The 15,092-nt window shown below is 50.4% G+C and overlaps 1 pseudogene; it reads left to right on the plus strand.

The window, feature by feature from the left end:
* The window catches only part of LOC116914594, a 29,157-nt pseudogene extending 16,421 nt beyond the window's left edge, over positions 1 to 12,736 (plus strand).
* The last annotated feature ends 2,356 nt before the right edge of the window (positions 12,737 to 15,092 follow it).

Below are 15,092 nucleotides of genomic sequence, written 5' to 3' on the forward strand. Positions count from 1 at the left end.
TGTGTTAACCTTCACTGCAGATGCCCATTAAAATGTTTTTGGCTCCTCAGCTCCCAGGGTAACCCGTTATGTATTCTGGGAGAGTATTGTGTGCTCCGTAGTATCTTCTCCAGAGAGCCTTTAAATGCTGATTAATTAGATAATGCATCCACGCCATACCGTGAGGTCCAATTCACAATTGGATCTGGCATATGGTGCTGGAGAATTCTCTCAAGACACAGCACAGGCTTCCAGAGAGCTCTAGCAAGAGAAGCCCTCTTCTGTGGCCCTGAGGAAAACAGCAGAAGAGCAGAAGCCTGGAGGTAAGCTATTTGCAAATCGATCCCTGTCCTAGTCCAGTGGCTTCCCAGAGGAAGAAAGTATCCCTTACGATTGGTCATTGTAACTGTATGAGGATCCTTACTGGTGTCCTTGCAAAAGCATGCTGTTCATTAAGTTGACTTTCCATACATGCAAGAAATGCAAGCTTAGTAGCTGAAGGTTTGTCCCGGAGCTGGGGAGCCAGCAGACGGTGAGGTGTGGTCCTGTGGGCACAGGGTCTGTGTGCATAAGGCAGGATGGGAGTAGCACCTTCATGTATGAGTGAGTGTGCTCCAGTGCCTGAGCTCTCTCTTTAGAGCAGGTCCTAGGTGCTAAGTCTTGGAGGTGGGGTATGGACGGCTCAGAGTTGAGACTCTCTCTGGGACTCTCCTCAGCTAAGCAGAATTTCTGGAGGTGTGCTTGTGTGAGTGATCTCTTACGGCACTAGGCTTCCTCACCTCCACAATTTTTGGAGCTGTTTCTTGTTCCACCATAATAGAACACCTAGAATGTCACTCTAAAGAGTCTCCTGGTTCCTGCCATGATGTGGCTGGTCCCTGCCCCTTGATAACTCCCTACTTATTTCGTACATGCTACCTTTCCCTAGATAGGCCAGGCGGGGGGTGGAAGAAGAGTTGAGGACCAAGTCTGAGGAGGCACCTTGGGCTTGCACTGTCAAGCAGAGAGCCCACAAAAGCAAGCCTGTGAGACTTTGAAGGGGACTCACAGCCATGATGCAGAGGAAAGATAGTATCTAAGGGTCCTAGCTACTCAAGTCCACTGAACTGGGTGTCCTCACCCCAATTCTCAGGGTCCCATTGTTCTACTGTTGTATCCTGAGTATGGCCTGGCAGAGCTGCTAGGGCTGAAAGGCAATGTGTACGGGGCCTCAGCATCCTGCCTCATCCACAGGTCCTCCTGCTCCATGCCTGAGAGGAAGGTCACATCTGAATTCAACAAGGAGGGCAACTGTCCATCTAGGTCACTCAACAAAGTGCCATAGATGGATGCCTCCCATGAGAAAGCCCTCTCAGTAAGGAGGCTGGAAGTCCAGACATGATGCTGACTGGTTTCCTCAGGAAGGCTTTTCTGATGGCTTGGAGATCACAGCCTCCCTCAAGTGTCCTGAGAAAGAGAGAGCGAGACCTGCAGGATCCCTCTCCCTCTGGGGCAGGGACACTGATCTCATCTTACGATCAGAGGCTTACCGTCATGGTCACGGTGTTTCTCAAAGGCCCTGATAACCAGATCCATCACATGAACAGGCTCAAATTCCTTCTGTGAATTAGTGGGGGGTGGGGGGCACAGTCAATGCACAGAAGAAGCCCTCCAATGTCTACTCCTGGGGATTTTCTTTCCGTCTCCCTGGTCTTTGCCCTGAGGATACGTGGATCGCCCCTGGAAGAAGGACTACCTATGTATCCCTGGCTTATGTTGATCAGCCGCCAGCATAGAATCCCCTCCCCCCTTCAGTTCTCAAAACTCAGCTATCTCAGTTGTCAAATATTCAGCTGGAACCAAAATACAATGCTGTGCAGGCCATCATATCAATAGCCCCAGCAGGGAACACCAGGTTTCACAGTCCTGAGATCACTGCTATCCTATGGTCTGCATGCCCCACAATCCCCACAGTGCCTAAGTTACAGGGCTAGCTGTGGTGGGGCTCACTACACAGCCTGGGCTGACCTCAGAGCCCTAGAACTTTTGCCACAATCTCTTGAGAGATGGCATTCCAGGCATACTCTACCATGGTCAGCTGGGGCCAAGGTTCTGTCTCTCTGTCTCCCTCCCACATGTGTGTATGTGTGTGTGTGTGTGTGTGTTTGTCTCTATACCTGTCTGTCTGTCTCTGTACCTGTCTGTCTCTGTCTCTGTGACTCTGTCTCTGTCTCTCTCTCTCTCTCTCAGTGTGTGTGTGTGTGTGTGTGTGTGTGTGTGTGTGTGTGTGTGTATTTGTACACAGGTCAATGGTGGGTATCTTTTTAAATGTCTTTCCACTTAATTTTTTGCAGTAGTCTTTCTCTGAACCTGAGACTCACCAGTTTGGCTAGGGTAGCTTTAGGAATTCTCCGTGTTTCATTTTCCCAGGGCTGGAATTACAGGTGACTGGACCATCTCCTTAGCCTTAAGGTTGCATATTTATATGCCTCAGAGAAAGGCCCCTGTGAGTGGGTCTATGCTCTTGAGTGATGGCCTCACCTGAGCTTAAAAGGTTAGAAAGGTGTCAGCAGTAGGAACAGCCATGTTTCCAACAGCTCCGTGGACACCCTAGGGAATTCTGTCCCACATCTTCAGCTATGGACTCTGAGCCTGGAATTCCTTATTCAGGGGACCCGCGGAAGATTTCTCTCTGTTTCCACATGTGGTGTCTGCTCCATTCATTCATCGTGTGTCTCTATCCATCTGTATCCATCTGTGTATCTGTCTGTCCGTCATCCATCCACCCATGCACCCATCCATCATCCATGCATCCATCCTTTCATTATCTGTCCATCCATTGTTGTCTGTCCATCCATCTGCCCATCCATCTGTCCCCCATTCATCCATCTTATTCTTTGCACTCAGAATTAGAAGTAAATAATCCACACCCCGGGGGAGCAGAGGGATTGGCTCCTCTACTCGGCTACAAATGAAGACACATCAGAGGGCGCGTAGGATAGGAAGGTGCCGTCCCCTTGTTGGAGTCCTGAGCGACTCCACAGAACAGGCAAAGCCTGTGCCAGTTACAAACGAGCCAGGTCTTTTGTTTAAACAATGCCTCCATGTACTCAGGGTAGGTGAGCGGGAGCACGTGAGGGAGGGTGAGTGGGAGCATCTGAGGGAGGGTGAGGGAGGGTGGGTGGGAGCACCTGAGGGAGGGTAAGGGAGGGTGAGTGGGAGCACCAGCAGCTGAGGGAGGGTGGGTGGGAGCACCTGAGGGAGGGTGGGTGGGAGCATCTGAGGGAGGGGTGAGGGAGCACCTGAGGGAGGGTGAGTGGGAGCATCTAAGGGAGGGTGAGTGGGAGCACCTGAGGGAGGGTGAGTGGGAGCATCTGAGGGAGGGGGTGGGAGCACATGAGGGAGGGGAGAGGGAGCATCTGAGGGAGGGGTGAATGGGAGCACATGAGGGAGGGTGAGTGGGAGCACCTGAGGGAGGGGTGAGTGGGAGCACGGGAGGGAGGGGTGAGTGGGAGCATCTGAGGAGGGTGATGGGAGCACATGAGGGGAGGAGAGGGGAGCACCGGAGGGAGGGTGAGTGGGGAGCACCGTGAGGGAGGGGTGAATGGGAGCACCTGAGGGAGGGGTGAGGGGAGCACGGAGGGAGGAGAGGGAGCACATGAGGGAGGGTGAGTGGGAGCACATGAGGGAGGGTGAGTGGGAGCACGTGAGGGAGGGTGAGTGGGAGCACTTGAGGGAGGGTGAGAGGGAGCACTTGAGGGAGGGTGAGCGGGAGTGAGGGAGGGTGAGAGCACCTGAGGGAGGGTGAGTGGGAGCACCTGAGGGAGGGTGAGTGGGAGCACCTGAGGGAGGGTGAGTGGGAGCACCTGAGGGAGGGTGAGCGGGAGCACCTGAGGGAGGGTGAGTGGGAGCACCTGAGGGAGGGAGGGTGAGTGGGAGCACATGAGGGTGGGTGAGTGGGAGCACGGAGACCTGGAGACGAACATGCAATAGACAACAAATTCCAGGGTAGGATTTTAAGAAGGACCCTCAATGATTTCATTTGCTCTTCGGCTCTCAGAATTTTGAAAATCATAATAGTCCATGCAGACGAGAGCTCTGCAAGAACGTCTCACCCATGTGGAGGAATCCAAATGGCCAAGTCTTTTGGTATCAGAGTAGTAAACACATCTTTTGGTCCTATGGTGGCTTCTCTGGGAACCAGTCCTCAGATCTTGCCCAGTGAAAGACGTGCAGCTAATGGCCTTGGAGAAGTTTGTCTAAGTACAGAGTTTTAGTACGGTGACAATACTGAATGGATACCCAAAGCAGGATCAAACGCAAGGCATGATGGGGGATAGCGAGAGTACTAAATCCACGTGACGTATTTGTTTCAACATGGAACCCTCGTGCTCTCACAGATACAACATCCCTGTGCCCTGCACGAGTGTCAGTGTGACAGTTTCTGGGATCTTCTTGGGAAAATATGAGTGTGAACCAATTAGCACGCCAGCTCTTTGCCATACCCACCACATGTATGACTGTTACATATATGTTGACAGTTACATACATGTTCTGCTCCAGAGGCACCTCCCCTGGGGCTGCAATTCCCAGAGACTGTCTCTTCTTGTCCGTGGGGGTGAGTTTTTCCCCCACAGGCAGGTGGATATGACTGCCCTGGGAAAATCGAAGGAGATCGAAATTTCTCTGGGGCTGTGCTGTGTGGAGGTCTGTGTTGATTTGCTTTGCAGAAGAGCTGCACAGGTAAGTGCCACGTGTGCCTCTGTGGAAGATGTGCCCAGCCAGCCGGGCCTATTGCTCCTAAAAGGGCATCACCCAGTCTGCTTCTGTAGGGGTGGGATGTGAAAATGGTTAGCTCTGGCTGGATCCATGGAGATCTAACCCTCTCCTGTCTCCTCCAACCCCAGACATTCTTTACTTGTGAGGTTCCTTTAATCCTTCTGCCCTTCCCCACTCAGGACGTCCAGCAAGGTTTGGGTTTTCTGGGGAATGTGAGTGGGCTTGTCCTGGCAACTCCTGAGGTGAAGGTGCTGGAATTTGTTTGTGCGGACTCTTCCGTCCCTACTGAAGGTCCTTTGTGTGGGACAGCGACAGAAACAGGGCGTTGGCTGAAACAGCCCACACTTAGCAAGGCCCACCTTCATTCAGACAGCTTTGGTGCCTGAGCTGCCTTTGAGAGCAGTGACGGCATTCACCTGCCAGGCCTCGGCAGTGCCACGGTGTGATGTGTGCAGCACAGAACAGGTGCCCCAAGCGCGGAAGCCTCTTTCTTTCTTCCTTTTCCGTTGCATCCGCGGACGGGATGTGGGAACTCAGCCACAGAACCTGGGGATGGAAGAGGCACCTCGTTGTCCTGGAAGTTAGTTTTACACCGTGGTGAAGTCGGGCTCTGAACAGTAGCAGCCCCGAGAAGGGAGCTCGATTTGAGGCAAGAACGAGGGGGCTCTGTGTGCTGCTGTCCCTTCTTTTGGCACCTTGCCGAATCCACCCCGTTTCAAGGTACCGGAGCAATAGCGTGCCTAGCGTTCTAGGTTGCGTTTGTCTGCGCTGCATTTGCAGAGGCTTCTCTGTCATGACAGAAACAGGACTTTTCCCCGATGAGATGCTGGCCACCAGCTTGAATTCTGCGCCTCTGGTTTTGCAAGGCCAAGCATCGCTTGAACCTGACACAGATAAACCAGGCAAGTCCCACTTCTTCTGCTCGGGACCCAGCCTGGGAGCAACACGGGCTCCCTGGATGGAGCAGTGAGATAGAGCCAGCTATATCTGCTCCTTAGATTTGGAAGGGACGGGGAAATCTAAAGTCCTTTCTGAGCGGGCATTGCTGCCTGTGGCCTCCGCTCTTTCTCCTCTGGGCTCAGGTGTGAAGGGGAGATATGATCCCTGTGCTCTGCAAAGGCAGCAGTGCCATCACCCAGAGAGCGCCCCCGGGCTTGGAGAGGCCACAGCCGGAACAGACAATGGACCCGGTTGTTCTAAGAGGGCACAAAGCTTGCCAGGCTGGGCCAAGATGGCATAGATGCCCTGCCTGCCGCCCTGGGGGAGGCTGGGGTTTATCTGTGTCTCTCCCTTCCGCCTACTCTACTTTGAGAAGGCTGGGACTGGTGACCCACATGCTTTGAATGGGTTTTTCTATTTTTTGCCACAGCCTCTGCTGTCACCAACGCATTCTGGCATTTTCTACTCTTTTTTACATTGCTTACAGCCTGGATAGAGACAAAAACATTATACCCTGGGCCAAGACAGTTAGAAAATCAGGGCACCAGAGCCTCTGAGCAGAGCAGACAACAACCTGCCTAAGTGGTGTAGGGCCTCTGCCAGCCAGTGGCATCTGTCATCTGTCACCGGAGGGGCTCGTTGGCTTTAAGATGGCATTTTGGAGATTTATTGAAATTACAGTCATTTTCCAAAACAACAACGACAACCACCACAAAAAAAAAAAAAAAAAAAAAAATCAACCTGCCTCTTATCCTAAAACGCCAGCTACGCAGGACTGACCCACCCAGAAACACACAGGCGGTCTTTGCTGTCGTTTATTTATTTTTGTATTAAATGCGTATTATTATAGAACAAAACAAGCAGCTTCAAAATAAGTGTATTGTGGAATGCCCCGATGCAGCGGATTAGCATATGTGGTCACCACCCACACTTACTGGGATGCCCCAGTGCAGTGAATTAGCATAGGCTATTGCTACCCACACAGACTCAGGCGTTTAGGTGGCGTTGTTTGGAGAACGCCACCTAAAATCTACTCTCTAAGTTCCAAGCACTGTGGTGTGAGCTACTTGTTCTTTATTTATTCGTGCTAGGAATCGAACCCAGGGCCTTGCAAATGCGAGGAGGCAAGCACTCTTCCACCAAGCCTCGCCCCGGTCCTCTTGCTTTTTATTTTGAGGGTGGGCACTTGAGTAGACCCATGTCAGGGCACCACAAGCACAGAGTCATCTTAATTGTCTCCTGGGCTTCGCTGTGGTGCAGACACAATCTAAACACCGAGGGACAAAAGAAATTCAAAGAAACACAAACAAAAAACAAATCAGACCTAACTTAGATCTTTTTCTCTCTCTCTCCTCTCGATATCTTGCAGTGTTTGGTCAAAAGTACAAGCCAACAATATGCTTGCCAAGGGAGTAGAAAGATGCGTGTGTCTTTGTGTGTCTGCATCTCCCTCCATCCTCCCTTCCCTTCCTTTCTCCTTTGTCTCATTTCAAATGCACCAGAACTCGGGTCAAACATTTGCAGAAGGTTTTCTTCTGTCGTTTCATCTTTATTCCTCTCAGAACAGGTCATAAAGCCTTAACACGCTCATAAATCTTAGCGTCTCCGTCACTCCGAATACGGTTGCTGTTTAATGTCTGTGTTTACAGTCCAGGTGAAAGAGGAAGGGCTCCTGGGATGAGGAGGTCACAGGCGGCCCCTCCGCAGGCTCAGTCCTGGGGTTTAATGAGGGAGCGTGGAGGCGCCAAAGGGCTCAAGGAATTAATCCAGACAAAGCCTGGGTTTCCAGTCAGCAGCCTCGTGGGCTGCGGGTGCTACACAAAGTGTCCCAGGACCAGAGTGTGAATAGAAGACACTCTGGGTGGAACAACTCTGGAAGCAAGGCAACCTTGGGGATGGTTCCTGTGTGGGCCTGACAATCCTTTCTGTGCTTGCCTCCCACTGGCCTCAGGCTGCTGTGTGGTTTCTGAGCACTTCCTCCCATCCCTTCATCCATCCTCCTCCTCCTCCCCCAGTGCAAGCATCTGATCCTGGAGTGTGGGTACCGGGGAGTTAGGACTTAGGTGAACACAATTCAGTCCACACAGAAAGTGCCTTGCCACCTCATGGTCTGCCCTAGCGTTGGCCTTTGCCACTTATCCTTTGTGGGGAGCCGCTGAGACCCCTGGGCTGAGCTCGCTACATAATCAGGGAGAACCCACAAAGAGCATTCAAATTAAATATTTATCCTGATCTTTCATGGCCCTACGTACACGAGGGGCAGTCATTGTGATGCTAATTAGTCTTTACCAGCATATAGTTCCTGGCAATGAAAGGTCTGTGCATAATTAGTTTGTATGAAAGAAACAGCCCTGGTAAATATTAAATATTTAATAATGAATATTTAATAACTCGAAAATAACTACCTATCGCACTTGGCCAGAAAAATCTACAACCCTGGACTCCAAGAAAAACAACCCCGTAATAAACAATTCACAAAACCGGCATCTGCTCACTGCGCTGCTTTATCCAGGGAAAGCTGACCTCTGGCCCTTTGGGGCTCAGCAGTATGGAGGATACCTGGGTGGCCTCCCCCACTCCCAGCCCTGTCACATGGAGGAAGGATGCTGCAACTCTTGGGAGGCAGCAGGTGTAGGCGTCGTGGCGCCAATCCTTGATCTCACTTTTGATCTAGTATCCTTGAGGTGGGAAATATGTCCTGCTAGGAGCTAATACAGTACACATTTGAGTAACTGCTCGCACGCATCTGTCTGTTACGGAACTGGGCTCCTCTACCTTCCTTATTAGCTCACCGGTGAGTTACGTTGTTGCTATGACTGAATATCTGATGACGAACATCTTTTTTTTTTTCTTTTTTTAGCTGGAGACCGAACCCAGGGCCTTGTAGGCAAGCGCTCCACCACTGAGCTAAATCCCCAACCCCGATGACGAACATCTTAAAGGGGCTGATGAATTTGTTTTGGCTCTGGGCTTTAGGCCATAAGGTCCACGATGGTGATGGCAGAATTGCGGCAGCTCTCGGGGACGGCAGGGACAGGAAGTAGCCCTTTACTCCTACACCAGTAGACCGGAAGGCGGAAAGAGACTGAGGGCAGCGGCCAGCGGCTCCGCAAAGATAGAACGTTTTTAGACTTCTGTCCGTCCCGAGACCCTAACATGCAGGATGGTGCCGCCACGGCTTCTCTCCTTGGTTAGTTTTCTCCATGAAATCCATCATGAGGGGGCTGGATTGAGTTACAAGCACTGACTGTTCTTCCAGAGGTCCTGAGTTCGATTCCCAGCAACTTCATGTGGCTCACGACCATCTCTAATGGGATCGGATGCCTTCTTCCGCCGTGTCTGAAAACAGCGACAGTGTGCCCACGTACACAAAAATAAATCTTTAAGGAAAAAAATCCATCACGGATGAGTCCAGGCACCCTACTGTGTTTCTTCATCCAATAGAGTTGACAACCTAGAAATCGTGACCACCATCTTTTTCACTATACTTAAACCCAGGCCTATGAGCGGAGACCAACAATGAGACTCAAGAACAATGAAGACTATGGCTGTGGAGAAAGCAGAATCTAATTGGAGACATGGGGAGGCTTCACAGGCATGAAGGGTTCCTGAGAACATTTGGCTGAGGACACACTGAGAGGAACGGCCAGCATCTTTGAACTGGTAGGGATGAGAGGTTACTGCTGTGGTAAAAAATGGGTGCAGGGGGCACTGCAGTTCTCCTTCCTGTCAGCCACATGCTCCACGAAGTGGCCACTGCCTCAGGCAGGTTCCCATGGAAAGAGTCCCAGGAGGAAGAAGAAAGAGAGGAAGTCCCGAGAGAGGACTTGAGGAAAGTCTCCATTTCAGAAGGTTGGAGTGGCGGTGGTGTCGAGAAGAGGCAAGCTGGAATCCAGGGAGGTATGCAGAGATGAGCTCCAACCGTTAACACCTAAAGCAGATGCCTGTTGAGTAAGCCAGAGATGGGGAAATGGCGCAGCTCCAGACCCATGACCACAGACGCGGGGGCAGCCAATGGGGTGGCCAGACTGGCATGTGGAAATCCTAGCTCACCCCGTCTGCGTTCTGCTCTCTGGAACCTTTCCCCACACCACCTCCTACCACTAGGAATCACATCACCAGAACCTGAGTTCAGCCTCCGGGTGGAAACTTAAGATGGCAGATCAATGGCTTCGTTTTTCTAGGGATGTTTAGTTTGAGGCCTGGGGCCTGACTGTGGTCTATGAACAGGTAGAGTCATTTCAGGACAGACGCACTAAGGCCATATAACCCCTGTGTCTCAGAATCCTGCCACACTTGGAAATCCAGACGGTGTAGACGTTACTAGTGAAGATAAGAAGCCGGTATGCTAAAGAGGGTTGGGCCCTAATCCTATCTGTCTGTGTCCTTACGAGAAGAAAGCTTCATGAAGACCGACCCTAGGCCTGTACTTAAACCCAGGCCTGGGAGAAGCCGTGTAGCATGGACAGAGTAAAGACAAAAGGCTAAACGCCAAGGGAGGTTTTGTGGGTTCTAGGAAGAGGCTCAGAGAATTACCCTGCTGTTTGGTAGTAATGTTTGGTAGTCGTGTTTTTTTTTTTGCTGACCTATACCTTTACACTCTGGCCCTCAGCACTGGAAAGGAGTTGGTATCTGCTCCTTGAAGCCACTTAACCTGTAATGCTTGGTTACAGATCCCCAGGAGAACAGAGTAATATAAATCTTGTGTCCAAGTCTCAAATCTAAAAAAAAAAAAAAACAAGAACAATGACTATCTTATTTGAAACCATTATGAATATTGAAGCTAGGCCCCCAGTAAGTGCCCGTGACTCAGTTCATCTTTTATACCTCAGCTGTGAGGAGATGGTCCTCACCGGTTTCGTCCTCACTCACCGGACTTTTTCTCCTCTTCAGGCTCCAAGCGCGGCCTTGCTCACTCTCCTCCCCTCCAAACACAACAGCAGCTCTTACATATTCCCTTCTCGTTTTGAGTGATCTCTGCTCTACTTCCGGCATAGATTTGAGGCAGCTTCTCATCAAAACATGGATGCAAGTTTTATGCATGCCAAAGATGTTGGCAGTTGGAAGGCACGCCCGTAAAGCCTGTGATAATATACGGTTGTGCAGCCCTGTGTGCTGGAAGGGCAGTAAATTTTTGTGACTTCTAGATGAAGATGTATCCTTCTAATACCGGCTGACGGGTTACTCTGTTTATTTATTTCATCAATTTTGTTCTTTTGTTTTCCTGGCGCTTTCTCAGACTGACAGACCGATCACGGTCTGATACGAACTGTGAATCTTCCACTCTCCCGTGTGGGACTTAAAGAGTAACGGATGGAAGGGGTCAGGCAGCAACTGGGGGCTCTCCATTGAGTGTATCTTTGGGCACCGGTCGGTTGATTGGCCGCAGGTCATGCATCAGTCTCCCCTCAGAATGCAGGGGGCATGCTCAGCTGTGTGTGGGGATCTGTCTCCAGCACTCCCTCTGTAAATCAACCTGGCAACCAAAGGTTTGTCAAGGCAGCAAAGGCGTGTGTGTCCCTTTGTAACCCTTTCCCACCCGTTCCTTCAAGGCCAGGTTCTGGGCAGTGGTTGGTTGTCATCTTGCTGTCCTTTGCTTTACTCTTCAGTGACTGGATCACACACCGCCCTAAGGTAGTGCTTGGCAAATCGTTTTCACCAGAGTCATTCTGGGATCCCTTTGGTGTTTTTTTAAGGTGTGTCTAGGAGACCACTAATGTCCTTTGGGTCACACAGCTATGGACAAGCTTGTCCTAAGGACACCGATCTTCCCTCTCTGTTCTTTTCGCTGCCAGTCACTATGAGCGGCTATTCTTGACTTCCAAGGACTGATTCTAGACACAGTGTAGACTCAGTCTCTGCCCAGCTAGTTGGGGTCCCAGAGGGTTCAGGGGAGGCCAGTGGCCTGTCACACACTGGCTCATTCCGTATGCCGAGTCTTACTGGTGTCAACTTTTTCTCAGGACTTAAAGGTTCCCTCACGAAGGGGGAGGGAGTTTCCAAGTCCCATGAAGTGCACAGGGACTTATAAGACTCATGAAGGCCCTGGATGAGATTGTGTAAGCACTGTACCACCGCTGGGGAGATTCGTCAGTGGCAGAACTACCTACAGGCTGTGCTGGCATCTCAAGCAGTGTATCTCTCTTGAGTTGTCTGTGTTGGGGTGGAACTCGACCCACACATGCTCCTGTAAGTGACCCCGATAAACTCACTGACCCGTCAGGATGATGGAATTTTTGGTCTGTTGTTTCCCCTCTGTACAGTAAACAGATTTCTAGGAAAAGTATCCTCATTCTCCCTTGTGGAAAACAGTGCTGAAGCCACTATGTTCTCACCAGTAGGCTCCCCAGACATAGTGCTCATGGTTCCAGACTAAGGAAGGATAACAGGAAGGAACGCTGAGAGCACAGCACTTGCCTGCCACAAAGGGAGAGAGCTGTGGTAGGAAGCTGGGGAGATCAGCCTTAGCGCCATCTTCCTTGAAACGCCTGCACCATCAGAGCAAAGTGGCGGAGGAAGCAAATAGCAGGCTGAAGAGCAAGAGAAGACGGATGAGGCAGAGGTCCAAGCAAGTTAGCTTGTGCGCCACGGAGCCTGCAGGAGCATTAGTAAGGGATGCTGAAGACAGGGACACTGGTAGAAGTTGTTGGACTGTATGCTGCCGTCGGCAGTAAGTCTCAGTGGACCCCCAATGTCATCTCACCGAGATCACCTGGGGAACTGACTGCCTTTCTTACAACCAAAACAGTCCCGCTGGCCCTCCGCCCTGCACCTTTGTCATTTTGGACTACTTCAGTTCTCACTTGTGGCCAAGTGTGACTCTGATACAATAAATCCTCTTGCTCTCAGTTGAAGAATCAAAAAACAAAAACAAAAAACAAACCAAAAAAATAAAAGAAAGAAGAGGACAAGGAAGAAGAAGGAGGAGGAGGAAGAGGAAGAGGAAGAGGAGAAAGAAGAAGAGGAGGAGGAGGAGGAGGAAGAGGAAGAAGACGACAGTAGCAGCACTGAGGAACAAAGAGGAAAAGATACTCAGTCAGCCCTAATAGAAAGTGTGTAGGGAGGGGGCATCCACCCCTTGAAAAAGGGCAGTGAGATTTGGGCTTAATTGGTCCCTAATTTTTCTCCCAAATCAGCTGATGCTATAACTGTTGGCTGTCAGTTAACTCCACCAAAGAGAGCAGAGATCCTGGGTTAAGACAGGCGAGAAGAGAGCAGCCTAGCCCAACACTAGAAGGCCTGAGCGTAGCCTTCACCTAGGTGCCACGGATCTGTGTCCACACTCAGTGTGAAGGCGGGGGGGGAGTGGGGGGCCAGCATGTCCTGCAGGATGGGTCATGTCCTCTCTACTTTGTGTGAAATATTAACCTAATAATCTGGCTGGAAAGAGAAGTCCAAGGCCAAATGAGCAAAATTAATTAAAGCTGTGACCAGGGACAAGGCCATGGAGAATGAGACTTTGTAAGTGTCTCACAGTCCAGGGCATATTTTACAGTTCACGACTCAGTTCAATTCCATATGTCACTCAGGACATTGAAATTGTCGCTTCTTCTGTGGGTACACCTCTGTCATTTGGACAGAGGGTCATTGCCGAGAGACTGGGATGACTGAATGAATTCTCTTAATTTTCTTTCCCAGGGCACACTTAACTTGCCCATTGGGATCTGGTAAATACCGGGCACCAGGCATGCGGAGGTGTGAATCTCTGTCCACACTCTCCTCTGCCGGAATTGTCTAGAGTTCTTTCTCACCCTCAGATCAGGATAGTCCCCACAAATACATAGGGAAATCTGAGGGACCCAGATTGTGCCAGTCACACACACACACACACACACACACACACACACACACACACACAAAGGCAGGGTCTAAGGCCTCCATGGAGAGCGTTAAGTTTGGGAGTGAGTAAGTGAGCAGCTCTGGGGTATTGTGAGTGAGCTGTGGTGGGAGCAGTCTACAGCGAATAGTGAGTTGAGCCAGCAGCCTCTTCCGATGATGAAGAATGGCCGCTTGGACATGTAAAATAGATTCTGGGAGCAATTGAGTGGCTCTTCTCCGTTTCCGTGCTGCCTCTACATCACCTGCTGATTGCACACTTCCTTATTCATCTCCCTCAGAGTAGACAGAGAGGCCTAGACACCAGGACACGCAGCAGCAGTACATAAACACATTAACTAGCCACCCGTTGCCAGCTCAGGAGAAACTCATATTTCATGGTTCTAATGTAATCAGAGGCTACAACATTTAATCAAGGGTTTCGGTATTTCATGCCTATGAGAGAATTACTTTGAAATATCGTCTTCTCCCCCTCCCTTCAAAGTGGAGATGAAGAGCCAAGCTGTAGGTAGATAGGCTTCTCTGCATCTGTAGATGCTGAGGGGTGGTGGGGTGTGGCGAGGGGGGTTAGGGTGCTGAAGTATACAGTGCCCTTCAAAGGAGGGAAAAACTTCTGAAATATTAACCTTTAAAAAGAACACCCCAAATTGTTTTTTGAAAGGAATACATGAGATTGAGATTTCAGGTTAGGCGAGAGATCACTGGAGGATAAGACACCCAAACCCTGAAATCCTCTTAACTTTGTGGTAGATCCTTCAGATGAGTCCTCCTTCTCTCTCCGAGAGATGTTCATCTCTGTGAGACAAGATGTAGAAAGGGGATTCGTAATCAGAATTTGGGAAAACACTACATAGGATGCCTCATGTGTCTTTTGAAAAACTAAAGATGGGTGTGTCTTATGCTAAAAGATATCAACAGTTGAATCAGGGCATCATCGAAGGAATGTTTCCGCTCCCTGACTTGTCTAAGGCCCTGCCGAATGGAGAGCAGGCAGGTGAGACCCAGTGCACCCTGTCAGGCTGGAGGACCTCCTGGGGATAAAACACACTGAAAGGAGAAATGGAAAGAGAATGGAAAGAAGATGCCAGTTGGTGATGGGTGTTCCGTGAGTCTGCAGTCCCTGTCACTCCACAAACAGTCTCTCGTCATCAGGGATTTGTCCTGTAGAAAGCTTAGCTTATTCCCTACCCTTGGAGCTGCAGACCTCTGCAATGCAGTCTGAGCAGGCTTTTATCCACCATGACAGATCTCCATATAGCAAAGGAGGGTAGTGTCCCAAGATGCCTCTCCACATGACTAAGGCGGGTAGGTAGGTATCTGAGCAAGTGGAGTGGCTTGCCCAGAGCAGACAGTATTAGCAGCTTGTCCAAACAAACAAAACCGTAGGTGGCACAGTAATGGTACAAGTTCCAATGACCCAGAGGGACATCAGAAGATAGACGGGGACTTGGGATATAGAATCCTAGCTCACAGATGCTCTCCAGGGAGACAGACCAGTACACTCACTCTGTCTTACACACTCTTGTACACACACACACACACACACACACACACACACACAGGTTAACAGGCAAACGAAT

Source organism: Rattus rattus, chromosome 13 (genome assembly GCF_011064425.1).
Source record: "Rattus rattus isolate New Zealand chromosome 13, Rrattus_CSIRO_v1, whole genome shotgun sequence".
NCBI lineage: Eukaryota > Metazoa > Chordata > Mammalia > Rodentia > Muridae > Rattus > Rattus rattus.